We start from the raw sequence: 27,021 nt of genomic DNA on the forward strand, positions 1-27,021 counted from the left end.
CCCGGTGCAGTGAGGTCGGCGCCCCCCAGTGAGGTCGGCGCCCCCCGGGGCCCCGGTGCAGTGAGGTCGGCGCCCCCCACCCTGGTGCAGTGAGGTCGGCGCCCCCCACGGCCCTGGTGCAGTGAGGTCGGTGCCCCCCACCCTGGTGCAGTGAGGTCGGCGCCCCCCGGGGCCCTGAAGCAGTGAGGTCGGCGCCCCCCACCCTGGTGCAGTGAGGTCGGCGCCCCCCAAGGCCCTGGTGCAGTGAGGTCGGTGCCCCCCACCCTGGTGCAGTGAGGTCGGCGCCCCCCGGGGCCCTGAAGCAGTGAGGTCGGCGCCCCCCACCCTCGTGCAGTGAGGTCGGCGCCCCCGGCCCGGGTGCAGTGAGGTCGGCGCCCCCCACCCTGGTGCAGTGAGGTCGGCGCCCCCCGGCCCTGGTGCAGTGAGGTCGGCGCCCCCCGGCCCTGGTGCAGTGAGGTCGGCGCCCCCCCGACCCTCAGCTGCGCGGAGCTGACCCCGAGCGGCCGCGGGTGCCCTGCGCCGCCTGTGCTGCAAGCCGGCAGGTGGGCCCCGTGTCAGGTGCGCAGGCTGCCCCCCTCCTCGGGACTGCTGGGCTCGGATTTCTGCCCCGGCGCCCGGGACAGTGCGCTAGCGACCCTTAGTGACCCAGGGGTGTGGTTCTACACGCGCCGATCGCGTCCAGGTGTCTCCAGTGGCCGCTGCATGCTGCGTGCGCTTGGGAACAGCGGTCACCTGCCGGCATCGTGCTTATGCTCAGTGGCTGCCCCCGATCCGCATCACACAGTGTCGCCCGCATCACACAGTGTCGCCCGTGAGTGTGATGCCAGCCACCTGCTGCGACCTGGACTCTTGCATGCCCTGGGCAGCGCGGCGCGAGAGCCGCTCCACGGCCAGGGGTAGACGCTGACAGTTGACGAGCACTTGCTGGTTACAGGTGCTTCCTGTGTTAAACTTTTTTATTTTTCAAGTTACTGCGTTGCTCCAGGAAGTGTTTGCATCTGACTTGCACTAATTCAGCCCACTAGAGCATTGTCTGTGTACTGGTGGCTTAGTGTCTTGCTAGCTTCTCAGTTCCTCCCCGCACCCCAGGTTTATGGAGGTATAACTGACAAATAGAGACAGTAGCTGTTTAAGGTGGACGGCGGGGGTGGGGGTGGGGGTCTGCTGTACCTGTGCCTTGTGAAGTGATCACCATAGTCCTCACCTCACAGACTTCACGTCTCTTGTATCTGTTTTTGTTTTGGTGTGGTGAGAACACCTAGGTGAGAACACCCAGATTTCAAATGACAATATTAGTGACACTTATAAACTCTTGTGGACTTGAGAATCTGTGCTTGAGGTAGATACTTATAAGGTCCCTATACTTAGGGACACAGCTGATAGTACAAGTGAAAAGCAGCAGCTAGGAATAAACAGTGCTTTAACATGTAATTGAGCATGTTGAATGGTTTTTCAAATTAGAAAATGAAAAGATGACACTGATCTTCATAGTTATTGAATAAACTGCTGTGTACAGTTCTATGTGTCTCCATCTCATTTCTTTAAATTAGTATCCTTTTTCTGATAAGGCTTGTTCTGAATTTTCCATAAAAATCTTGGTTTAAACAATGTTTTCTTTTTCCCTTGGTTTTGGGGAGATAAAGCACGTGAAAAAGTATGGAGATCTTTAGACTTTATTTTGGGGTAGAGGAAGTGCTTGTTTTTGAAATCACAAGAGCTCTCCTCTAGCAAGTTTCTAGTTATATGTTTGAATGATATATTTGAAATTAGACTGCTGTATGCTCCAGATAATCTTTGGAATCTTCATTACACTTATTGTTGGGTAAATTTTTAAGCTTTCTATAGTAAATCCTATGTTATTCTGTAGGATTTAGACACATTTTACAGTTTAACCAATAGTGGAATTTTTTTATAAGGTTGTAGGAAAGTACTGGTTATTCTTATGTATCTATTATTTCTGTTTGGCAGAATATATTTCTGCTATGGCAAAATATGTATCTGTGCATTGGGAGAAATACTGAAAAAGTGAGAGCCCAGACTTTGTTTTTACGGACACGCATTTACACATTTTGTTTTCTATAATAACCTGTGTGTAATATATGAAGTAGTTTGCTATATTGAGTCTTTTGGTTCTGTGCTGATTGTCTGTTTTATAATTACATAGTCCATAAGTACATAGTCTGTACACCCTAGTTAGAAAGGCATTCCCCACCATTTGGTGGAATCAGGAGAATTTGTTACTGCTGAGGAATCCTGCTTCTGGATAGGGAGATCCCAAGCAGTGTTGATTTTCTGCTGACTTACCTCCCAGCTGCATTGTCTGTAATGCAAGCATGGTTGTCGCCGAGATTGACTGAGGCATACATAGTCAACCCCTTCTTTTAGTAGGACTCTCCATCCTCTTTGTTTTCCTGAGTTAGACCTTTTCTTTTAGTGATCAAGGTGACCTGGCCTTAGTGTGACTTGGGGATCAGAGCAGCCAAGGGGGCTGCAGTCCTGTTGGTGTAGTCTTGTTCATTCTGCTGAGTCTCATCCCATACATCTTGGCAAAATTTCCACCCTCCAGACACGTAGTTATGGCTGTGAACCATTTGTTCACAATCCTAAAGCATAATTGGTTGGATTGTATAAATGGACTCTACTTATCTTTGCTTTCGAATGAGACATCAAGTTAAATTATACACAAACTTTCCTATTAAAGTGCCACAATTGCAGATACTATATAGAAAATACACTGGTTGCCATTAGTCTTTGTTCTTGTTACTAGTTTTCTTTGTTGGTTTGCTTCAATTTGAGATCCTAATGAAAAGAAGAAATGTCAAATAAAAGATGTGGGGTGGGGAGGGAAGCTGGCCATTATTGGTGATGTGTTAAGAGGTGATGGTGGGAGCGGTCTGCAGTGGTTGGAAGGAGTATCTTAGCCCTGACATTGTTTAGAATTGCCAGTGCTTGATGATAATAAAAAGCAGAAAAACTTAGTTGGGTTTATTATTGTTTTAAAATACCCTAGAGACAATGCAGGCCTTTATTGCCTCCAGGGGGCAGAAAGAAATCCTTCCTCCTTTTCCCACCTACATGAGAACGACTGGGCAAAGGCTCTTGAGGTCAAAAAGTTTACGGGGTAGTTGGGAATCTTGGAAAGGCTTGAGAGAAGGATCGAAATATGAATAAAAAAACCCCAGGGACTCCTGGGTGCTCAGTGGTTGAGCCTTTGGCCCTGCCTTTGGCGCAGGGTGTGGTCCCGGGGTCCTGGGATCGAGTCCCATGAGTCCCACGTCGGGTTCCCTGCAGGGAGCCTGCTTCTCCCTCTGTGTCTCTGCCCCTCTCTCTGTGTCTCTCATGGTGGGTGAATGGAATCTTTAAAACGAACAAACAGATATTGAGGTTTATTTTAGCTTTGGTGTTTATTTTCAGTATTGAGAAGAAAGCATGGAGATTGAGAACATTGCAGATATGAGACGACCAAGCACTATATATGAGTGAACCTGTCTTAATTAAAGTGGAGGAGGGAGGGCAGATCCTAGGAAGTGATGTATTGTCAGTGTTCAGACTTTACCACAAGAGCTAACGACTACGCAAGTAAGAAGTTTCAGAGTCAACACCTAATATTTTAAACCTAAGTGGTGACTATTTCATGTGATTGAATGGAGTTGTAAAAATAAAAATAGTACAAGAAACCACCTGTATACCTTTTATTTGGATTCACCTTAACATTTTACCCCATTTGCTTTATCACTTAAGAAGAATAACACTTTTTTTTTTTTTAAAGTAATCTCTACACCCGGTGTAGATTGAACTCATGCCCATGAGATCAAGAGTCATGTGCTTTTCTGACCAAGCCAGCCAGGTACCCCACCTAGAATGCTCATAATAAAATATATTTCCGAGTAGAACTAATTTTTTAAAAAGATTTTATTTATTTATTCATGAAAGACACAGGCAGAGGCAGAGACACAGGCAGAGGGAGAAGCAGGCCCCCTGCAGGGAGCCCGATGTGGGACTCTTGGGACTCCATCCCAGGACCCCGGGACCATGCCCTGAGCCAAAGGCAGATACTCACCTGCTGAGCCTCCCAGGTGTCCCTAGAACTGCTAATTGTGTTTTTCTTTCCTAACAGTTTATTGGCTCCCATTCACAGAGCTAGCTTTAGTACCTTGGTGGACAGTCTGATGTAACTCCCTGAAGGGTAGTGAATGTTGACCAGTCCACGACAGGTGGGCTTTGATTTCTAGACCTCAGTATCCTCTTCTGGGGTCTTATCATCCTGACCAGGGTTGTAACTCCTATATCTGTCTGTTGCTTTTTGGTTTATACATTTTCACTTGATCTCAAAACAAGCATGTAAATGTTCTTCCTTAGACCTATCTGATCTCACTTTTATTCATTCAAGTCTCACTCCTTTCTTTTTTTTTTTTTTTTAAGATTTATTTATTTGAGAGAGAGAGAGAGAGCAAGCCAGCTCGAGTGCATGAGAGAAGGAGCAGAGGGAGAGAATCTCCAAGCAGCCTCCCTGCTGAGCATGGAGCTGACTCATGACTCAGGGCTTGATCTCAGGACCCTTAGATCATGACCTGAGCTGAAACCAAGAGGATTTTGGCTCAATCAATCAAGATGCTCAACCAACTGGGCCACCTGGTTGCCCCAAGTCTACCTCCTCGCAATCTGTAGTCCTTGGTTATTGAAAACAGCTAAACAGTATCCTTTTTAAGAACATTTAACCTATTTTGTAATAAATACCTTGTTAATACTTCAGGTAAGACTGTACCTTTCTACCTAAAAATATACTTCTCATGTCTTTAGTCCATTCACAGGGCCTTATATTGGTTGATCTTTCAAGATTCTGGGTTTTTCATACCCTTTTTATTTTTTTTATTCTTATTTTTAAAAGATTTTATTTATTTACTCATGAGAGATGGAGAGAGAGAGATGCAGAGACACAGGCAGAGGGAGAAGCAGGCTCCATGCAGGGAGCCCGATGTGGGACTCGATCCTGAGTCTCCAGGATCAGGCCCTGGCCTGGAGGCAGTGCTAAACTGTTGAGCCACCCGGGCTGCCCCTTTCATACCCTTTTTAAAGTGTGGTGAGCAGGGACACCTGGGTGGCTCAGTGGTTGAGCGTCTGCCTTTGGCTCAGGGCATGATCCTGGAGTCCCAGAATCGAGTCCCACGTTGGGCTCCTTGCAAGGAGCCTGCTTTTCCCTCTCTCTGTGTCTGCCTCCCTCTCTGTGTCTCTTATGAATAAATAAATAAATAAAATTTTTTAAAAAAAGTGTGGTGAGCAAAGCTGAGAAGAGCCTAATATAGAATAACTGATCATTTATATGTAAATTATTTACATAATGCTTTTCTTTTAATTTAATTTAATTTTCTTCTTAGATTATGAGCAGGGGGGAGAGGGAGAAGCAGGCTCCCCACTGAGCGGGAGCCTGACATGGGGCTCTATCCCAGGATCCCTGGGATCATGACCTAAACCAAGGGCAAACACTTAACCAACTGAGCCACCCAGGGACCCCCAGAGTGCTTTTCTTCCATAGTCATTTGGTCCTTAGGGCAGGACATGTAGTATTCCATGTCAGGGACAGAAACCTTGAGCTACAGAAAGGTTAGGTGGCTTCCTGGGTGTCTTCTGGAATGAGGCTGTGTTGGACTTCGGATGCAACCCCCAGTCTTCTACCCCTGAATCCATATACCCTTTATCCCAATTCACCTATTCTATTGCATCTAACTTTTAGGTCTTTCTATTATCATGTATTTTAAAATATATTGTAGAATCCCCTTGGCTTCCTTGTTTCTTCTCCCTTTTCATCAACTGAATTTGCTGTTAGGGAAAGAAAGTGCTGACTCTACTTAATCTTTTTCTTCTGCACCTAGCATACTGTTGCAGGATGGAAGTGGAGCACTAGTAGTCATTTAACCTAATCTTCTACCTAATTTGGATACTCTCATACCTCTTCCCTTCCCAGAGTATTTAGGGCTAATAACAAGGTGTTCATCTCCTTCTAATCAGCCTTGGTTTATTGTTGGGAGGTTCCAGTTAGAAAATTATTTTCTTTTACTTATAATAGATCCAATTACCTGTAGTTCTTATCTGTTTGCTTTCGTTATATCATCCAGAGCAACATAGAAGATCTAGGCAAATAACAACAACTGTGTCTTCTCAGGTTAAATAATGCCACTACCTAGATCTCTTACCATCCTGATCGTCCTATTCTGGTTGCACTAGGTTGTCAGTATCTGGAAAATATGGCTTCCCTAATTGTCTACACTATTTCAGAGGTCTGATCAAGGCAGCAAATAGGTAGACCATTACTTCCTGTAAGGTGGACACCTACTATTTTATCACTTCAATATTTTTGAAGTGCAAAATTACATTAACATTTAAGCAGACATATCTTGCTCTCATATCCAGCATTTGTACGTCAAAGCTCCCAAAATTTTCATGGGCAATCTATTAGTCAAGTCCTTGCACCTGGATAGCGGTTTTTTGCCTTAATTACAAGACTTCACACTTATTCCTGTTAAATTTGATCCTGCCAGGGTTTCAGAGGTCCAGCATTTCAGGCTGTAGTGATCTGTTTGAGACTCAGTTTTGTTACTCTCTTACCCTTTCCAGCCTTGTCTTCTATGTTTATAATACTTAACCTCTTCAAGCTTGCGGCTTTGGATTGACGATAGCCACCTAGCTAATGCTGCTCCTCGGGCTTAGAGGGAGATGGTCTGTGGATCATGTTATGCCAGGTCTTCTGTAGAGAAGTGTGACAAGCACTGGTTCTCTGGATCTGGTGCCTTATTGCCTGGGAGACCCGAGAATTACTCAGAGGGAATTAGGCAGAGGCTGTCCCAAAGTTTGTGTTGGATTTTCCGCTCCCTACCCCTCACTTTGACATGCATGTCTCTGAAGAATGGAGAAAACAAATCCTTCGAATTGTGCTTCCTCTAGCTGGCCCTCTCCCTGCCCTCCAGATAGAAAGTTAACTTAAACCTACAGAATTGAAACTTGGTTAGTGATCTGTGACTGCCATTTCTTACATTTATGACTTTGCTTGGAGTTGGTCTTTGAATTGTATATGAACTCTTATCCATGCTCTAAGGACTAAAAAACTGCCCTGAACTATAACAGATTTTTTAAGACTTACAGAGAAAATGATAATTAATATTTTTGGAAACTAATCTTGCCAGTGGCCTCAGTCCATTATTGTAACAGAGGTGGATAATTATACATGTGAATTATACATAGGTCGACATAGATTGTATGTAGAGCTTATTTTCACTTTCAGTCAATGTTAAACCTTTTAATCCCAAACTAGTAATGTCTTATATAGACACATTTTTTAAGGTTTAGTTCAAATCTTAGTTTATCTCCATACTTTTTTTTTCATCTCCATACTTTTTATATTAAAATGGTTTATAGCTGGGGCACCTGGCTGAGTGGTCCAGCATTTGCCTTTGCCTCAGGTCCTGGGATCGAGTCCCGCATCGGTCTCCCTGCAGGGAGCCTGCTTCTTCCTTTGCCTATGTTTCTGCCTCTCTCTGCGTCTCTCATGAATAAATAAATAAAATCTTTTAAAAAATGGCTTACAGCTAAGTCTAGACTTCGAGGAACACCTATCAGTTGGCGAGTTAAATTCTGTATTTACTAAATAGTGAATGGGGAGTTAGACATGAAACCATTGTGTTTTCAGTGAGTTGAGAACATAAAGGTAGAGGAATCAGAGGTGTATTTTATTATTATTTTTAAAGATTTTATTTATTTATTTGACAGAGAGAGCATAAGCCAGAGGAGGGGCAGAGGGAGAGGGAAACTGGAATCCCCGCTGAGCAGGGAGCTCCACATGGGCCTCGGATCCCAGGACCCCGGGGTCACGATCTGGGCTGAGGGCAGATGCTTCACCGAATGAGCCACCCAGGCGCCCCTAACACTCTGTTTTTAGAACAGGTATTTTATAATTCCTCCTTTACAGTCCTAAACTAAATCCATAGATACCCTGTACATATAAACCTGATGGCAGAGAAATGAACATAATCTCTTACTGTGATATGAAGGAGGGACAAAAACAAAATCACTTAAAGATATATCTGTAGTGTGTGCGCTTGCTCTACACGTTCCACTTAGTGTTTTGCAGCTATGTGTAGGGTCGCTGTGAACGAGACCCACATATGTGTAGACCTACGCGCTTATCGCACGTCTGTACCCTGAATGCTGGCAGTGTCATCGAGGTCACTGCCCAAAATGGTGAGCAGCTCGGTCACATTCAGACAATAGTCAGAATGGTCTTGCCTTGGCTTTCAGAGCAGTTACGTTTTGGGAAAATTTAGTGATTATTAAAAATGTGAATGAGGGATCCCTGGGTGGCGCAGTGGTTTAGTGCCTGCCTTTGGCCCAGGGCGCGATCCTGGAGACCTGGGATTGAATCCCACGTCGGGCTCCCGGTGCATGGAGCCTGCTTCTCCCTCTGCCTATGTCTCTGCCTCTCTCTCTCTCTCTCTCTGTGTGACTATCATAAATAAAAGAAATAAAAATTAAAAAAAAAAAGAAAAAATATGAATGAGATAATTTGTGCTTTTATGTTAAATGGCTCAGATAATGTAACAGGTTTCCTACCCGCGTGTATTTCTGGTGGAATATTGCGCAGGCCAGATGCGATGACCCTGGTGATGCAGAAGTGAGGCATGCACCGTGCTGCAGGGCGTCTTGTGCTCCTGGCCGGTCCACCTGCTGCCTTCAGGGCCCCTCAGCCATTCCCAAAACCAAGAGGTACTTTCACAGACTTTGACAACCCCCCTTAGGGTTTAAAATTAAACCATATTATGTTTCAGCCTTATGAAATTACAGGAAGCCAGTTTCTTCTCAGAATGTGTATGTAGAATTCCTTTTATGAGGGATAACAAGTATGTTCTAAAGTCACATTCATTGGTGATGGTTGTCTTGAACATCATGTTAAAAATTTGAGAGAGTCCAGTCTCATTATTAAAGGATGTTATGATTTATTGGTTATATTTGCCATATGTAGGAGGGGGAGTGACTATATAAGACATGTGCCACAGTCTCTCGTCGCTGTTACAGTTTAGTGGATCTGGACCCACTAGGTGCCGACACCTCCACCCTAGGGAATTTGGGAATATGTGGGAAAGTTTTTGGTTGTCACAGTGATGGGTGTATGTGTGTGTAGGTAGCATTTAGTGATTTGAACCAGGGATGCTAAATGACCCACAGTGCTTTGGACGGTTCTAGACAGTGGGAACATCCTGATGTCCCTTGTGGGGAAACACGGTCTAGCTTGGAGAAGAGTCTGATTATAGAAACTGCCCTGAGTGGGATGGTCAGTGGGACTTAAACAGAGACCAGATATCTATTTGTCACAGATACTATGACAGGTATTTTGGCATTGAGTGGGACATTGTACGATATGCTCTCCAGGGGCTTTTCCAGCTCTTTGATTTTCTGAGTGTGCGGCAGGGGTCAGGCTAACTGTGGCCTGTCTTAATGAATACAGTTCTCTTGGGACACAGCTGTCCTCGTCTGTTTATGGATTGTCATTGACTGTGTTGAGGCTGCAGCAGCCGACTTGTGAGTAGTGGCCCTAGAGATCATAGGGCCCGCAGAGCCTAAGCACTACCGGCCTCTTTACAGAAAGTGTTTATAGACATCGCATATCATCATGTTTTTTTGGATGGCCCCAGTGTGTGAACTGATGTCACAAAGTATGTGATTCTCATATCTTTAGTTTTCTGGGTATGTGGTGGTTTCGGAAATCTTTTTCTGGGTCACTGTGGCACTGAAGACTCACCCACTGATGTATCTGTAGTAAACATTACAGCCAGAGAATTCCCAGCTTGATTTTGCAAATGTCACTATGTAGGATGAGCTCCGCATCTGTTTTGTATGATTCTTCAGGTTTTGAGATTGGGCTGATGGGTGACTTTCCACACGGTGACATTATACTAACTGGTCTTTAGGAAATGCTTTTAAAGCCATGACAGGGATCCCTGGGTGGCGCAGCGGTTTAGCGCCTGCCTTTGGCCCAGGGCGCGATCCTGGAGACCCGGGATCGAATCCCACATCAGGCTCCCGGTGCATGGAGCCTGCTTCTCCTTCCGCCTGTGTCTCTGCCTCTCTCTCTCTCTCTGTGACTATCAAAAATAAATAAAAAAAAATTAAAAAAAAATTAAAAAAAAAATAAAGTTAACCTATTGTAGATATTAACCGCATCTACAAAATACCTTCCCTGCAACACCTAGGTTAATATTTGATTAATTAACTAGGTCCTGTAACCCAACCAGGTTGACTCATAGGACCAGCTATCACAGTATTTAAGAGGTGTTTGGTATATTAAAATATATGGTATATAAAATATTGTGTAGTGAGGACTGATTAGGATAGTGTCTATATATACTTAGAGCAGGAGTCTGTAAGGCATTCCCTAGTCTTCATTCATGTGTCAAATGAAGAATAGAAAATGGACAATTAAATCAACCTTGTCACCCTTTGAAATGGAAAAGTTCTCTTTCATGGTTTTTATGTATTGTGTATTTTTTTAATTTAAGGTGCCTTGAATAATTTAAAAATTTTCTAGCCATGTTTTTGTTTTATTATAAGTTAGTGCTATGCTAGCCTTTTTTTTTTTTTTTTTCTATTGCTAGCCTTTTTTGCACAAAAACTTCTTAGAGGAAGGAATTAGTCTTGAGCTCATTTAGTCCAGTTCTCCCCATTTGTGGTTGAGAAACTTAGTCCCAGGAAGGTGGAGTAGTTTGTCCAGGTAACACAGTGAATAAAGGAACCGTCATTAGAAGCTGGATCTGATGCCCAGTCTAGTACCCTTTCTGCTAACGAGAGTGATCACTAGTAAAGGGGTTTCCTGAAGAGTCCCTACTTAGGGGATTGAGTATGAATTGATAGTTAAGAGGATAGGGGTGATATTCGGGTCGTTCAGTGATGCAGAAAAGTGGGGGTGTCCGGGTGGACAGCATATCCACTCAGGGCACACAGCTCCGTGTGATGCCCAGGGGGCTTGAGGAGGTTTTACACGTACAACCTAGCCATCGGATGACTCACGGGATTTTCCAGAGGATCTCAGGTCGAGAGAATGTGTGGTTCATAACAAGTTGCTGAGAGAGCTCTTTCTTCCCTGAGGTTAGTAGAGAAACATGTGGCTCTTGGGACCCAAGTGCTGTCCGAGTAGCACAGGGCTGGAGTTTGGAAATCCCCCAAGAGGGAATTTTAAGGATTCCGTGAGGCATAGAGGAAACATTGTAGGAGGTAAATGGGTTCTTTAGAAGGTTGCAGGGTTTCGGGCTTAATCTAAGTTTACTTCCTTACCTGCAAAATAAGCCTATTAATACCCACTGCACGTAGTCGCTAGAGGGAATAAAGGAAATAACATATGTAATGTGCTTGTTAGCACAACCCATGGCACATGGTACTCAAAATGATAACATTTATATATTATATCATGGCAGCTGGCTGAGAGTCTTACCAGAATGTATCACTAGAGTGAGATTTTTTTTTGTCTTATTCCTCTTTTCTTTCACTTACTCTAACTACTTTATGTCACTCCACAGCTGTTCAGTATGGTTTCTTATTTCAGGTTTATTATTTCCAGGGAGGGATGTATCTCTGACGGTACTTAGTACTTCTTCACCTCTGATCAACAGGCCTGGTCTTTTTGAATAAGCTTTGCCCCTTCTTAGGGAGTTATATTTCAATTGTCAATTTTATCTCATCAAGTTCAAAAATGTACTTAACTATGGCACTATTTCCTATCAGACTGACTGACTTATTTATTTATTTGCACTTTGGAGTATAACTGGGAAGATAGAGTTGAAAGGGGGAGTGAAGGTGCAAGATTTTGAAGCAACTTGTCCCTTTCCTCTTCCTCAAAGGGTTATTTCCTTCAGGTTTTGAGTAAAAACCAAAATGAAGTATTTCAGTGGATGTCAGCCCCGAAGGGAACTTAATTGCATCTGAAGATATAAAAGTACGTATGGATGTAGACTCAGAAGTAGTCAAATAATAGATTTTTTTCAGCGTATGGGATCAAATTTGAAATGACTAGTTATTAAGCACAGAGTATCTGCCCCAGCTTTGTAGTGTGATTATTTCAGAACTAGACCTGGGAGCTGTTTCCCTCGTATTCAAAACATTGGTACAATTTGCATCTGACTGAGTAACCTGGAGTGTTTAGTTTCCTTCTGAGGAACCTCGGTGGTCCTCGAAGATCTATTGAGTAGGGTTCTCTCTGGAACCCTTAGGGCTGGACGAAAGCTTCTCTGCACAGGTCTGTATGTAGGGTTTAAATTTAAATTGAGAAATTTCTGCATTTCTACATTTCCAAGCAAAGAGAGTTCAGAAAAGCTTAAAAATAAAAGCTCATGGTATATATAGGGTTATCTAGGTTGAATCAAGCCTGTTTAGTTATTATGCTATACTTAAGTGAATGACTATGTCTAAGCTAAAGTTCAGAGGCCTTTCGGACAGAGGAATAAATGTGAATGTTTCTTTTGAATGACCTCTAACTGCTTTTTTCAAAAAAATGATGCAATTAAATGAATACTAATTTTTGAATGATGATTTTTCTGTAGTTTAATCATTAGGTAGGACAGTTTTGTATTTGCAGACTCCAGTGTTTCACATTACACAGTATCCTGGTTCATAGACCTAGAGTTGATGAATATTGGTAACCTGCAGTAGCATTTGATTTTCAGTGAAATGTGCTGGCCGTTGTTGCCTCTAAGAAGCCAGAGGAGGGGGTCCTTCCGTAGCTGACTGCAGGCTCTCCCGTGGGCTCTTCCCCTGCTCTCCTATTGCCTCCATTAGGTAGTGCTGCATGCCTTAAAATCACCTATTCCTCTACTTTTTAAAAAGATTTTATTTATTTATTCATGAGAAACACAGGCAGAGGGAGAAGCAGGCTCCCTGCAGGAAGCCCCATGTGGGACTCAATCCTGGGATGCCAGGGTCAGGCCCTGAGCTGAAGGGAGACACTCAGCTGCTGAGCCACCCAGGCATCCCCCATTCTTCTACTTTTGTACTGGGAATGGGAATCTCTCATTTCCCTCATAACTGATGGCTGATCCATAATTATTTGGTTATGTTAATTCAGATGAAGGTGTGGATGACTGATGGATTTACTCCTAAGGTACATTATTTGAATTGTATATGTGTTTCATTTTTTAAAGATTTTATTTATTTGACAGAGAGAGCACAAGCAGGGAGGAGGGGCAGAGGGAGAGGGAGAAGCAGACTCCCCGCTGAGCAGGGAGCCCTATGCAGGGCTCCATTCCCAGGACCCCAGGATCATGACCTGAGTCCAAGGCAGACACTTAATGATTGAGCCCCCCAGGCACCCCTGTATGTGTATTTTAAAGTGGAATTCATAAAACCGAACAAAAATCCGTCAGTCCAAAGAGGTAGTAAGTGGTTTAATCTATAGAGATTGCTTATTTACCTTGTCTCTTCAGACCTCCTTACTGAGGACCTCCAGTTTCAAGGAGAATGTATTTCTTCCCTGGAGGAAAAAGGATAATGGGGAGAGACGAACCTTTTTGAACTTGAGACACCTGCATAGCTGCTTCCTGACTTTGGTCAAGTCCTTCCTCTGTAATCTCACATACTTTCTGGGTTTTTGTTTAAATGCTCTTGTTATGAGATGAGCATTCTTACTGCAGATGAGACTCCCTTCTTACTGCAGGTCCTGTCTTCCACCTTGCTGGGAGCTAGGTCTCCTCATCCATGCCAGTCCCTTACAGTTTCTCCCGTGAAGCTTATGGTTTTCACTTTGTCTTTTTAGACCAGTAATAATAAGTTTTGCTGACAGGGTGAATTTTTTTTTTCCACCAAGGAGTAGAAGTCAGCACTAAAAGTGTTCCTCTTGATGAAAATGTCTCTAATAATACTAGCTTCTACTAATTGATCCTGTACTATATGGTAGGTGTAGGCATTTAATATACATTGTATTCAGTCCTTACAGCAGCCTTATTTAAGGTACATATTCATATTTCCCTCTTATAGGGGAGGAAACCAAATTTCGAAGAGATTAAGTAACTTGTCTACTTTTGTAATGCTCCTAAATAGTGGAGCTAATTGTAAAGCCTGTCTGCTTTTGATTGTATGCTCCATGTCTCAAAAGCACCTTTAGATTCAGTGCCTACCCTTACGTACTTTCTGGAGAGTACGAGCAGCTTGTTGATTGTAGAATTCTCTTTAATATCCACGTACTCACAGTAGCATTTGTGAGCTGTTCCACTTTAAACTTTTGTGAAATGCAATCAGTGTATTAGGGATAAATGTTTCTTTCAGGGGCATCACCACAATGAATGTAGCATGTAGCCCGAAGTAGCAAATGCTTGCAAACTATTTGCTGCTTGGATAAAAACAGTGACAACAAGAGAGGTGGTAGTTAGCGAGAGGGCTGTGCACAGAACGGATTCCCTTGGCGAGAAGCAGGACCTTTCTGGCATTGCCGTGAGCTGCGGGGCGGGGCTGGGCCCAGGCTGTGATGAACGGGCCCAGGGTTTTCTGCTTTACAACCGCAAGTTGTTGCCCCTGAAAAGGGTAGTGAGTCATGATGAATGCATTTCCATTTGCTGCAAAGAAAATGTTTAATTCTTTTTAAATCGAGATAAAAAGACCGGTTTGAAATGCAGAGTAAATTAGTGGCTCCCGAGTGAGTGGTTGTGAGATTCCTGCCCCAGGAATGGGCTAGGTGCCGCCGGTCGTGGCTGCCGAGGCTGCTAGTTCCCGGTTCCGGCCCAGCTGGTTTCTGCCTGGTGCTGTAAGAATGCAGGCTTGCTTACCGATCTTCCCCTTATCCCGGTTGTAGGATTTGGATAGAGCTGTTACCTTCCCTGAGACGACTTGGGTTTTCTCAGGCTGTCAGGGTTGAGTGCAAACCAAGCTTTCAGAGTTCTCTGCCCATGGAACATGGAACTCAGCTGTTGGGATTCGGCCCCTGTCGCTGTCACCCTCCCCCAGCTGCTAATAAGGCTGTGAGGAGGCATGTATGGGATTGCTGTGGTCGCAGAACAGTTGGTGGTTCTTGATTCTTTTTGACTTTATTATGGTTTTTTATGGTTCCCTCTCAAGATCACTGCAGCAGTATATTGTAGAAAAATTTCATTAGCCCCTTAATACTGTGACCTAATTATTAGTAATCAGATCTCCGGGCTCAAGTGAGCAGATTAGTAGTCTTTGTTATGCCTTAATAATTTTTAATGATTTAATTCGTGGCTGTTTGGTATTGGATCTGGTTATTGTGTTTGCTGAATGCTGTCTGATGGGTATTAGGATTGCCTACTATCTGGGAATAACTAAAATATAAATTCTTTAATTACTGCATAAGGTGCTTCTCAACACTTCCGGTTGTGTGGTACTGTAAAATAATATTGGAAACAGGATAATAACTCTGTGACTAGCTCACAGTTATCAGATATTTACTATGTGCCAATTCTTGTGGTAAGGGCTTTTATATCTGTTATATCTAATTTAATCCTTACTGTAGTCCTATTAAGGGCTACTAGACCAGCCTCCCAGATACAGAGACCGAAGTCTGTGGAAGCTAAGGGGCTTGCCTGTGTGCCACAGTCGTCGGGGCTGGGACTTGACTCTGGGCCTGAGCTGAGGGCCGCAGCCCTGAACCCCTCTGCCGGACGGCAAGCTCTGGGGCCTTCTGTTTTCTCCATCATGCAGCTCTGCTTCAGCTTTCTACTCCTAGGAGGCCACCACGTCATTTCCTATCATTCTGTGTATGCATACAGGATTTTCCATTTCTAGTCAAATAAAACTTTCATCTGTAGTCTTAGTGGTTGCCAGTTGGTTTCTTGCAGAACAGTTTCAGCTCTTAGCGTTTTTATTAAAGGTAAGAGAACTGTGTCACCTTGCTGACTATTTGGTGATTGCTTTACAGTTGGGGGTAGCCAAACCTTTGCACTGGTAGAAGCAAAAGGTAAAGCTTTCATAATTTATTTTGGGTTATAGTGTAATTTGGGTGGCAGATTTGTCATTGTAATTTATCTTAGTCGTAGAAATTAATTTCTGCTTGCTAAAATGTACAGATGGGAAAGTTCTGGAAGCATCCTGTGTAGAAGAGAAAAAAATCCACTCAGAATTTAAAACTGGCCATGGACAGTTTAAAGTGGGGATGAGGGGAGGGCATTGGTAATCCATGGGTGGGTCGTTGAACTGAGGGTTTTTCACATTATTTTGTCTTTAGAGTCAACCCTTACAACACTATTATTGGGAAATAGTTGACTTACTAAGCTTTCACTGAACACTCTGATTTCTGGAGCATAGTTTCTAGATTCACAAGATAGACCGTATACAACAAGATGTTACTTCACTGTATTAAGGGATTAGATGCTCATTCTGAATTTTGACAAATTTTAATTAACTGAAATGGGTTAACATCTTTGAGGTGAAAAATTTTTTTAAAGATTTTATTTATTTGAGAGAGTGTGAGCTGGAGGGAGAGGGGCAGAGGGAGAAGCAGACTCCCCACCCAGCAGGGACCCTGAGACCATGACCTGAGTAGAATTCAAGTCAGGTACTCAACCACCTGAGCCACTTGGGCACCCAAGATTAGCCTCTTTCTGATACAAACTATTTTTATTAGTGTTATAGTTCTGGGACTTGATCTTTTAACCCCAGAAATAACAGTGTTCAGGTTTACCCATATGCATTTATCTCGTTTTTGTTTTTTCTGTCTGACCATCCTTCCATGCTGTGTGCTCCGGCCCTGCCCCCCAGCGTTGCCTCCTGTCACCCTGTCTCCCCACTTAGGTTCTAGCCAGCAGGACTGTGCAAATGCCCGAAGAATGTGCTGCTTCCAGAAGTAGCTGCCCTTTAGATTCATGCTTTCCTTTCTACCTTCGCACATTTCTCTTGCTTTATAGCTAGCTCTGCCATACATTTAAAAAATAACTTTAAAATATATAATACAGCTTTGTCAGGGGGGTCTCTGGCCATCGGGTTTACACTGCCGTAGAAGTCCACGTTATCACTCTGCTTGATTGAAGTGTTTTGCGTTGAACCTGGGGGTGGGGGGGAGGACTCCCATACCCGTTCTTACTAACTGGTGAAACTCATTGAGAGTCCTAAAAAAAAAAAAAAAGTCCTAAAAAATAACTTGCTGGAGCCTGCCAGTGCCCTGGAAGTAACTTGTTTGAAAGGGAATGATGGGGTTCAGAACATGGTACCCCAAATATGGCACCTTGACATGTCAAATATTGTAAACCAAAGGAATTTGAGAACTGGTATGTGCAGGAAGGACTTTCTGACCTTCCCCTGAAGCAGTTCCTGCACCCAAGAGGCGCCCTCCCTAAACCCAGAGGGAAGGAGCATCCTTATCTCTGAGGATGGACGGATGCCAGGAGGAATTGGAATGAATAATCCTTGCTGAGTTTCCCCATTTTACTACCCTTGGCTCATGCCCTTCTTTATCTCATCACATATTTCCATGACTCTATGGCTCATCATATCTAGTTTAAAAACACTTAGGTTTAACCTTTTCTTTGATCTTAATTTCCTTATGAAGGCTCCTCTGTCACATAAAATTTATGTTAAATAAATCTGTATGCTTTTCTGTTGTTATCTGTTTTCTGTTACAGAGACCCAGCCAAAAATTTAGAAGGGGAGAGATGCTGTATTCCTCCCCTGCGGTGTCTGGTGGTGACCATGAGGGCATGGCTGGGACACCCCGCTCACCCCAGAGTCTGTGGATGGGATCTTGGGAAAACTGACAGAAGTCCATGAAAGGTAAGCCTTCTTGCCACAGTCAGCTCTCCCAGATCTCTGTCCGTAGTGCCCAGTCTACACTAAAGAGAGGAAGGTGACATTTATTGTTGTCCCTTCTTTTCCAGATTCATATTAGCAGGAGGAAAAACCTTTGTAAACATCACATCTTGCAAATTTGGTTTTGGGTAACCATTGCTTATTGATCATTTCCCTCCCTGTCTCACTGAGTGTCCCGAGAGCTCGGCCTGGCTTTCTCCCTGCTGGGGCCCTGCGGGTGATTGGACTTGTGTGTGCAGTCGGTCAGCTACAGGTTGGGGTCTCCAGGAATGTGGCATCTTCTTTATGGCTACTGTCCTACCCACTGTTGCCACCTCTCAGGGGTTTGTCTAAGTCCTTCTTTTGGCTGTCTTTACTAGTGGCTCGGGATCTTGACAGGCTTGTATCTTCTGCAGCCTCTTTGGGGAAGCCTGGTTGTGTCCATGTTTGAGCCATAGAAGGCTCATTGGTTTTAGGTCATAAAAGGCCCATCAGTTTAGTGTCACTAGAAATAGGTATACCTTTGGTTAAAAAAGGAGGAGGGAGTTCAGTACTGCCAGGAGTATTTACTGTTTGTCCTATCTGAAACCTGATTAAGATATTTTATTTTATTTTATTTTATTTTATTTTATTTTTTTAATTTTTTTATTTATTTATGATAGTCACAGAGAGAGAGAGAGAGAGGCAGAGACACAGGCAGAGGGAGAAGCAGGCTCCATGCACCGGGAACCCGATGTGGGATTCGATCCCGGGTCTCCAGGATCGCGCCCTGGGCCAAAGGCAGGCGCCAAACCGCTGCGCCACCCAGGGATCCCCTGATTAAGATATTTTAAAGGATTTTTTTTTTTTTAAGAGAGAGCACAAGCAGGGAGAGGGAGAGAGAGAATCATAAGCAGGCTCCATGCTCAGTGCAGAGCTTGATCTCATGACCTGAGATCATGAACTGAGCCAAAATCAAGAATTGGACACTTAACCAACTACACCACCCAGTTGTCCCTGGGAAAAGTTTTTAAATATTTTCAAGGCAGCAACTTACTCCCATTGTCCACTTTCTATAGTGAAGTTGTGGTCATCAGGATTGGAAAATTAAAATCATTTGTATTACCAAAGATGGAGAGGCGATGACATGACTGGTGTATCTTATAGTCTAGATGACTCCAATTTAGTTTGAGAAGATTATTATCCTTGTCAAGGATACAAATATAACCGTAAAATTAAAGAATAAGTGACCCTTTCAAAATTTGAAATTTTCTTTTGTTCATTGAAACTGCTTCCGACAACTGATATGTGCCTTTTATTTTTATTTTTTTTTTTAAATTTTTTTTATTTATTTATGATAGTCACAGAGAGAGAGAGAGAGGCAGAGACACAGGCAGAGGGAGAAGCAGGCTCCATGCACCGGGAGCCCGATGTGGGATTCGATCCCGGGTCTCCAGGATCGCGCCCTGGGCCAAAGGCAGGCGCCAAACCGCTGCGCCACCCAGGGATCCCCGATATGTGCCTTTTAAATCACTGCCCACAATTTAACAGAACATGGTTTCTGTGCTCTCAGAAATCTGTGAAAGAGCATAATATTAATTTAGTCTAAAAACAAATATTGAAACCCACAAGACTGGGATTTGGAATGCTCATGTGATGTATATCCACGGAACTTACTGCCAATGAAACACAAATAGTTACGCGTTAAGCCTAGATAACAGATTAATACCCGTCATTAACTGAATCCCTCTTGTGCACCTGGCACTGTACTAGGTGCTTTACACATAGGATTTTTCATCTCAACAACTCTACAAGAATTTTTTACAGCTCATTAAAAAAAAAGTGAACATTCACAAGAAGCGAGAACCTTCCCCAATATCGCATGAGTCATGTGTGATCCAGCCAGAAAGAGAGTCAGTTTATTTTCTGAAAAACTAACTGGAAGGATATATGTAGCTTACTAAACAGAATCAGATGGGCATTATCTTAAAATATCAAGTCTTAAGTACCATCTCTGGGTATACGAATGCTCCCAATGCAGGGTAGCATTGGGAGAGCATGCAGCGTGCGCGGTGTGTCAGGTGTGCAGGTAAGCTTGGTGAACACTCCTGGGCTCTGACCGAATGTCTCCGCAGGGAGGCCTGTGCTCCCCGCCTGGGATAGATTATCTTTCTTGGACCCAGACCAGACTCCTGAATTGTTCATTCAGCTGCCAAGCCTGGATTCCTCTCTGTCCAGCTTTTACCCAGACACCCTTCCTTCCCATATTGATGTCCTCTGGATCCCCAGCTGTTACTTCATTCCTTTTCCTTGGAGGCAGACGGAGAACTGAAAGAGAACCATGTTGTTAACCACCCGCCTCTTGACTAGTGGGGATTAGCCACAGAGAGTTAGCTTACCCATCCAGCTATAGAATAGGGCACTCTGCTTTCTTTACACTCTTTTATTTCTAAAATGGAGAAGAATTAACCAAACTTCTGAGGAAAAGGGTCAAATAGAATATGGTGAAAAGTTCTTAAACTTAGAAATAAACAAACTGAGATAAGCACGTACAGTAGACATGGTTCTGCCCTTGGGGCTTCCAGCTTCCAGATGTGTGCTGTCGCTGGCCTTATGGGTGCTGTGGCTCCCGCTGCCACCTGCCACCTGCATAGCTCGTTAGGATTTTGTAACCTGCTTCCTCAGCATCTTCTTTAGGCCTCACTGCAGCCTCCAGCAACAGGGATAATGGTCCCTCCCTTTACTAAAAAGAAAGCCAATGAAGAGGGCCTACTTCTTGCTCGGGGCTGCCTGGAGTCAAGCCAGGTCTTCTGGCTCCAGTTCTATTACCAGAAGAGTCTCTGAGGACACATGAGTCTGCTTTGTGTTAAGAGCTCGCTTCATAGCAGCTGAGACAAATGCGTCGTAACTCGTCATCCTGCCGTGCTGTCCTCATGGTCGTACGAGGAGGGTGGCACCTGCAGAGCCATGGACGCCGAAGAACCTGAGCGGGCCGAGCCTTTCCTGCTGACCCTCGGGCTAGGCCCCAGCTCCCGTGCTGCCGAGTCCTGCCCACTGTCCGGCGGTGCCAGAGACGAAGGTGGTTCCACTAGTCCTGGAGGCTGGCAGTGAGGTACCCGAATGTTCAGTAGGTCGACCGAGGTTGGAGCCCGTGGAGTGCCCTTGAACAGAAAAGTAGGCAGCCTGGAAGGACGGACTTACTCTTCAGGAAGATAGGGCCCTGTGAGGCTGCAGGTGGGCCCGCTCCCCGCTGGCCTCCCGCCTCCATCTGTACCAGCGTGTGGAAGCTCTGATTCCGCTGTGCTTTCCAGCTCCGCATTCGAATGAAGAAAACACCAGCAGTGACAAGACAAACCTCCATCCACCTTGTCTTCCTGAAAATGGCACCCTCTCTACTGATAAGGGCGGAATTGCGGAACTGGCCCACCCTGCCTCCCGCTCCTTCCCCCAGCCGCGTCAGGGGGACAAGATTGCTCTGGTTAATTCTGGCTTTGCATTTAACTTATTTAAATGTAAACCTGAAAATTTTAACCCAGCTTAACGTATATTCATTTTCATGGTAGATTTAACTTAAAATTCATTCAAGTGTCCAAAAGAAATAACCATTAGCTAAAAACAACCTTTTGTTTAAAAAATTCTCAACTGAGAAACTGGTAAGTGAAACACTAAAATTTTTGTTAGTGATGATCAAATAGGTTTTTTTATGTTTAATGATCTGTAATCAAAACTGAAAGTTCTTATTAAGGCCTTAAACATTAGAAAATTTGATAACAACTTGGTGATTTGACAGATTTATCATCACAGATCAATTGGAGAGGTTGCGCAGGGTCACTAAAGCATCAGGCAGCCAATCAGGACTTAGAGCTGTGCTCCAACCTGCTCTGTTCTTCTGCGTAGTTGGTGCCTGGTGCACGGTACTTATTCACTTGGTCAACAAAAGAATCAGTGATCAATCATCTGAATGTTTCCCAAGGTGTAGTGTCCCTCAGGATGGTACTCACTGTCCTGCAGGTCCTAGCCTCAGTCTCCTATACCCTGATGTGGGTCCAATGCACTACAACAATACTGGTCCCTGAAACACATCCTGCGATTACCCCCTTCATTCAGCCTCCCTGTATGTCCTGTACATCTACACTTCTCCAAAGCCCACCCTCAGTTTCCCTGCAGCTCAGGTCATTATGTCCATAAATTTTTCTCCAGTCCCATTGTCCTGTGATAATCTCCTCTGAATCACTACAACACTTATGCACAGCAAGTACAGGATGTGAGGTTGTTGAAGATTGGGGAAAAGAATTTATTATGGCTATTTATAAATTCTGGCCAGCATCACACATAGGTCTGTATACATCATGGATATTTAGCATATATTAAATAAATTTAGGAATGCCTTTTTTGTCCAAAAGTAAACTTATTGTCCCCAAAATACTATCCACATATTTTACACATCATTGCCTGATTACTGAGTAATAGAATGGAGTAGTAGCTCTTATCAGGTAATAATGCTGCCATTCAGTGTTAACCCAGTTTTTAAGAAAATTGTCTGAGAAGCATTTCACATTAGCACAATTAAAGGCCAGAATATTAAAGGTTCTACACAACTAGTATGTACACACATCCTGCGTAAGAAAAAAGGACCCACAAACCGTTTTTAGAGGAAACATGTTGAGAACCTTACAGATACGTGAATCCAAAAGATCCATCTGTTCCGTGTTCCACCATAACAGCCTTTGCAGGTTCTTCACAAACATAGAAACCATTCTTTAGAGATTAGGCTCCTTCCCCATTAAAAGAAAATAAAAGGACAAGGAGCAGAGGTTATCTCAAGACGCTAACTTGTCATCTGTAAAAGACAGCCGCAAAATGCCATACACAGTGTTCGATTTTTTAAAATGTCACGGCCGGTTCCTTAGCACAGAGCTGACTCTGCTGGTGGCAGGGGCCATTGGGGGGTAGACAGCTAAACAGTACTGTACAAATGTGTGCATTGAAACTCTAAAGAATGTGAAGGGGAAGGGGACGGAGGGAGGGGAAAAGTTTCCAATATACATACACAGATGGTACAGTCTTTTCATGGCAATGACCTGAGCCCCCCAAATAAAAAGGAAAATCTACTTGCAAAGGGTCCTTTGAAAGAGTTGATGGATTTCATGGTCCAGTTACATGGTTTGTAGGACTCGAAGATATTCAAGTCTGTGGTAAACACCAAACTGCATGACCCCCTGGAGGAAAAAGCACAGAGAAAGCTGTTGTAGTTCACACTGGCAGTGCAAAGATGGGACTTAAGTCGTTAACCTCACCACTTAAAGGCAAGCGACCGTTTTCCTTCAAATGCTCATCTTTTCTCTTAGCACAAACTGAAAACCCCTGCCAACTACGTTAAATTAACACCGCCTGCTACAGAATAAATTTGATAAAGCATTAACCTTAACCCATTAAAAAATATGAGTTAAGCGTCTTTCCTATTAAAATTGTATTTTAACAATGTAGGTAATCACATTGTAAGATTATATTAAAAAACGAGTCTAGTAAACACTGCTCTAAAATTATTTTCTGCTTTTAGATGCCCTCTTAATACTTATTGGTGGTAAATAAGGAGAAGAGATGAAAAATAGAACAGACGTCGTTTTTGATAATGCATTTTTTCTCTTAAAAACATGAATTAAAACAGATTCGAGGAAAATTTATCTAATTTCTTTTAATAATAATAAAAAAGCTGTTCTTGAGCCTAAAATCTGAAGACAGCTGATGAAGTACAGTTATCTCTTTGAAGATTACTGAGGCCCTTAAAGAAGGTAAATGCTCAGAACTTTGCAAAATTCTGATACAAATAAGTTTTGACATGTTCATGTTAACTTTAGGCTTAATATTATAAGTATTCTTAAGAGTATTGCTCCTACGTAAGCTTTACACATGGCAATTGATGCTCAGCATAAGTAATTCTTGGCTTCTGTTTATCTCAGAATAAGATGCAAGATAAAACAATACTTAATGCCTTATTAAGAGATCTGTTTCAGACTTTTCTCTTTCTTCCTCTAGAGGACAATCAATATAAGCCTGCATAAAGGGGAGTATTCAAAAGTTTTCTTTGGAAGTCATCTGGTGAAGACTTCTCATGGGGAGAAAAAAGCCGGCTTCACTTCTACCTTCCTAAGTTCTCTATAACAAAAGAAATTAATGAAAGAGGGACACCTGGGTGCTCAGTGGTCGAGCGTCTGCCTTTAGCCTAAGGCGTGATCCTGGAGTCCCGGGATCAAGTTCTGCATCGGGCTCCTACATGAGCCTGCTTCTCCCTCTGCGTGTGTCTCTGCCTCCCTCTCTCTCTCTCTCTCTCTCTCTGTATCTCTCATGAATAAAAAAATAAATAAATCTTTAAGAAAATAAATTAATGAAAGAATGCATACAAATTTATTTAATACAAATTTTATGTGATACAGGAGGTTTCAGAAGGAAATGAAGACCAAAGAAATGGTTAAAACTTGATTTTTATCCTAGGTTTGATCAAAATTAGAAAATGAAAAATATGATGGGACAAAAACAAGTATGAGCTGAGAGTAGTAAACAGAAGAAAACAGGGTCTTCTCAGTGTCCCTCTGTCTTTGGAAAGGAGTATGCTCCTTCTCTCTGGATCCAGGGAGGGCACCTCTCATTTGAGCATCTTATGCTCTATCAGGGGAAGTCCAGATAGTCATTTCTGCACGTGCCATTTCTTAAATTCCTTCAGTTTGTAATATTCAGCATACCAAGGTGCCATATTCTGGGGTAGCATGTCCTGAACCCTGTCATTCCCCCATGAGAAACTTTCCCAAGAAGTCTCCTAGTCCAGACCTCGAGTTGGTAGACTGTCCCATAACCCATGGAACCAGTCTCAGTCCTGGAAGAGGTCAGTCCTGTCAAACAGTTGTGTCTCGTTTCAGGAAGTGGTAGTATTATCAGGTGGAGTAGATGCCTACCTGTGTTAGGTCTTTCCATGGTATGAGCAATCAGGCACTTAAGAAAGGATATTTTTCTAGAGACAAAACAACAACAACAAAAAAGATTCAGGCAGCCCCTGTGGCACAGCGGTTTAGTGCCTCCTGCAGCCCAGGGCGTGATCCTGGAGACCCTGGATCGAGTCCCACGTCAGGCTCTCTGTATGATGCCTGCTTCTCCCTCTGTGTCTCTGCCTCTCTCTCTCTCTCTCTCTCTCTGAATTAATAAATAAATAATCTTTTTTAAAAAAGAGATTAATGGTTAGAACAAACTCTAAACTCGGTTTTTGAGTCCAGAAGGCAGGCAGTCAAGATTTCTAGATAATTGGGCTCAAAGCATCTTTTAGATGGTGGAGTGAGGGCAGGCAATGCCGATCTGACAGATTTTCCTGATTTGCAGTTTGAATGTCTGTGGCGTCATCACGTGTTCCAGTGAACTTTCTGAGTGGCCTACACAGCTGCAGGCAGGAAGGTTGCTTGCATGATCTGCTGGAGTGATTTCTCAGAAGTTTAAATCAAGCCCACTATCCTCAGCTTGCAGGGTTTCAAGAAGAGAACAGTTTGGGTTCTGTGATTCTGAAGCGAAATTTAGGGAGAATTTAGAAGTGTTTAGAAATTTAGTGGGAGAAAAATTAGAAATGTTAGTTTAGAGAATTATAGCTAGATTTTGGAGAAAGCCAGAAGAATTCAGGATCCAGTCCTATTTATAGGTAGATAACAAAACCTGCAACTTAATGAACAAGAGTAGAAATTAAGACCCCCAAGGTAGACTACAGTTAGCTGTAGTCTCTCTACAGTCACTCCCATTTCTATCAAAGATAAAGTATTCTGTTTGCCAAGTAAGCCTAATCTCATTAATTTTGGCCTGATTATTTACACAGGTGCAGCAAGAAAAGTGATTGATGATATAGAATCAAATTTTTAAGCTTGCTTTGCTAGAACTTTCAATGAGTCTCAAATTAGATTTAAAAGCTTCTCATGACTAGGAAGCCAGGCCAAGAACTTGCCACTGGATTTTTGCCTTATTGCCTATAGATTTGGCTGAATTCCTGTCTTCCTGAGATTCCCACAATATTTCATGTTTCCTGAGCACCCTAGGAAGTGACATTCCGTACTCACCTGTAAGATTGGGAAACCTATAAGCCAGTTACTAGGCCAATTTTTTCTCTCAAGAGTTTTATTAGCACTAGCTCCCTGAAGACATCTTTGTTCCTTATCTCTGCCTGGTCATATCTAATTGTATACATCATTCTCAGATATGACAGTTGAGTCAAAGCCTTGGTAATATAACCAATGCTTTTGATTAGTTCCTGTTACAAGGAAAACCGATTTTTATTGGGCTTAGGCAAATAACTATATTGTGATGAAAACAAAAATATTAAGAGGTTCTGAACACTGGAAGGACCAGGGAAGGAAGAAAACAAATTGTTTCATCTCTGTCCACAAAACCATACTTTACCAAATTGTTGTAAATTACAGACCATTTAAGAGGAAACCCAAATAATAAAAAATGAGCAATGTTTTAAGCAAAAAGTTAAGTTACAACCTTCCTCATCAGTTCCTTCAGTCTCATGTAATTAATTCTTGTTCTAGTTGATCTTTGATTAGCAGTCTTATGACCCCATCAGCTTCATTAGTTTGGAAAATTAGTCCACTGGCATGGTCTAAAAGGGTTGGCATCATTGGGCATTCTTGCCTGTACCTGATTGTAAACATGTTCAGAGAAGGATCAGGAGTAAAAACAAGTCTTTTGTCTGTGAATGACAAAAGACTGTAAAATGGCCATGGTTAAAAATCTGATAAGAGGTTATTCTAATGTAACTGACAAGGAACTTTATTTCAGTGAGATATGATACTTTAACATAATAACCAGAATTATGACTGATAACATGATGCTAAACACATCATGAACATCAAAAATACAAATTTCTGTGAACTTCATGCAGTTCTGAAATACTTATATTAAATAGCATATATCCGTACGAATATAACCAAAAGAAAGTTTATCACTTCTTGGACAACATTTCCCATGCAGTTTAATATATCAAATAAACCTAATTAGTTTTTTTTTAAAGAGTTTATTTATTCATGAGACACACACACACACACACACACACACACACACACACAGAGGCAGAGACACAGGCAGAGGGAGAATCAGGCTCCATGCAAGGAGCCCAACGTGGGACTCGATTCTGGGTCTCCAGGATCACGCCCTGGGCTGAAGGCAGGTGCTAAACCGCTGAGCCACCCAGGGATCCCCAAAACTAATTAGTTTTAACATCTCTTTCAAAGTGAGAGACAAATCCTT

General features: G+C 43.0%; 1 protein-coding gene across 14 annotated transcripts in view; it reads left to right on the plus strand.

Annotated features, from left to right (window-relative positions):
- Positions 1 to 27,021, plus strand: part of DISP1 (dispatched RND transporter family member 1) — a 157,944-nt gene that overhangs the window by 562 nt on the left and 130,361 nt on the right. For 9 of the 14 annotated variants that reach the window (XM_041722641.1, XM_041722648.1, XM_041722650.1 and 6 more), the window contains exons 1-2: positions 4,517 to 4,753; positions 17,601 to 17,748. The exons of 1 other annotated variant lie outside the window; for it this stretch is intronic. The gene's annotated coding sequence lies outside the window, so the exon portion shown is untranslated. Of the gene's footprint in view, positions 1 to 4,516; positions 4,754 to 17,600; positions 17,749 to 27,021 lie in introns of those variants that run through there. 4 more of the 14 variants (XM_041722658.1, XM_041722659.1, XM_041722642.1 and 1 more) reach the window with 3 other exon arrangements.

Source organism: Vulpes lagopus, chromosome 11, assembly GCF_018345385.1.
Source record: "Vulpes lagopus strain Blue_001 chromosome 11, ASM1834538v1, whole genome shotgun sequence".
NCBI classification, from domain to species: domain Eukaryota; kingdom Metazoa; phylum Chordata; class Mammalia; order Carnivora; family Canidae; genus Vulpes; species Vulpes lagopus.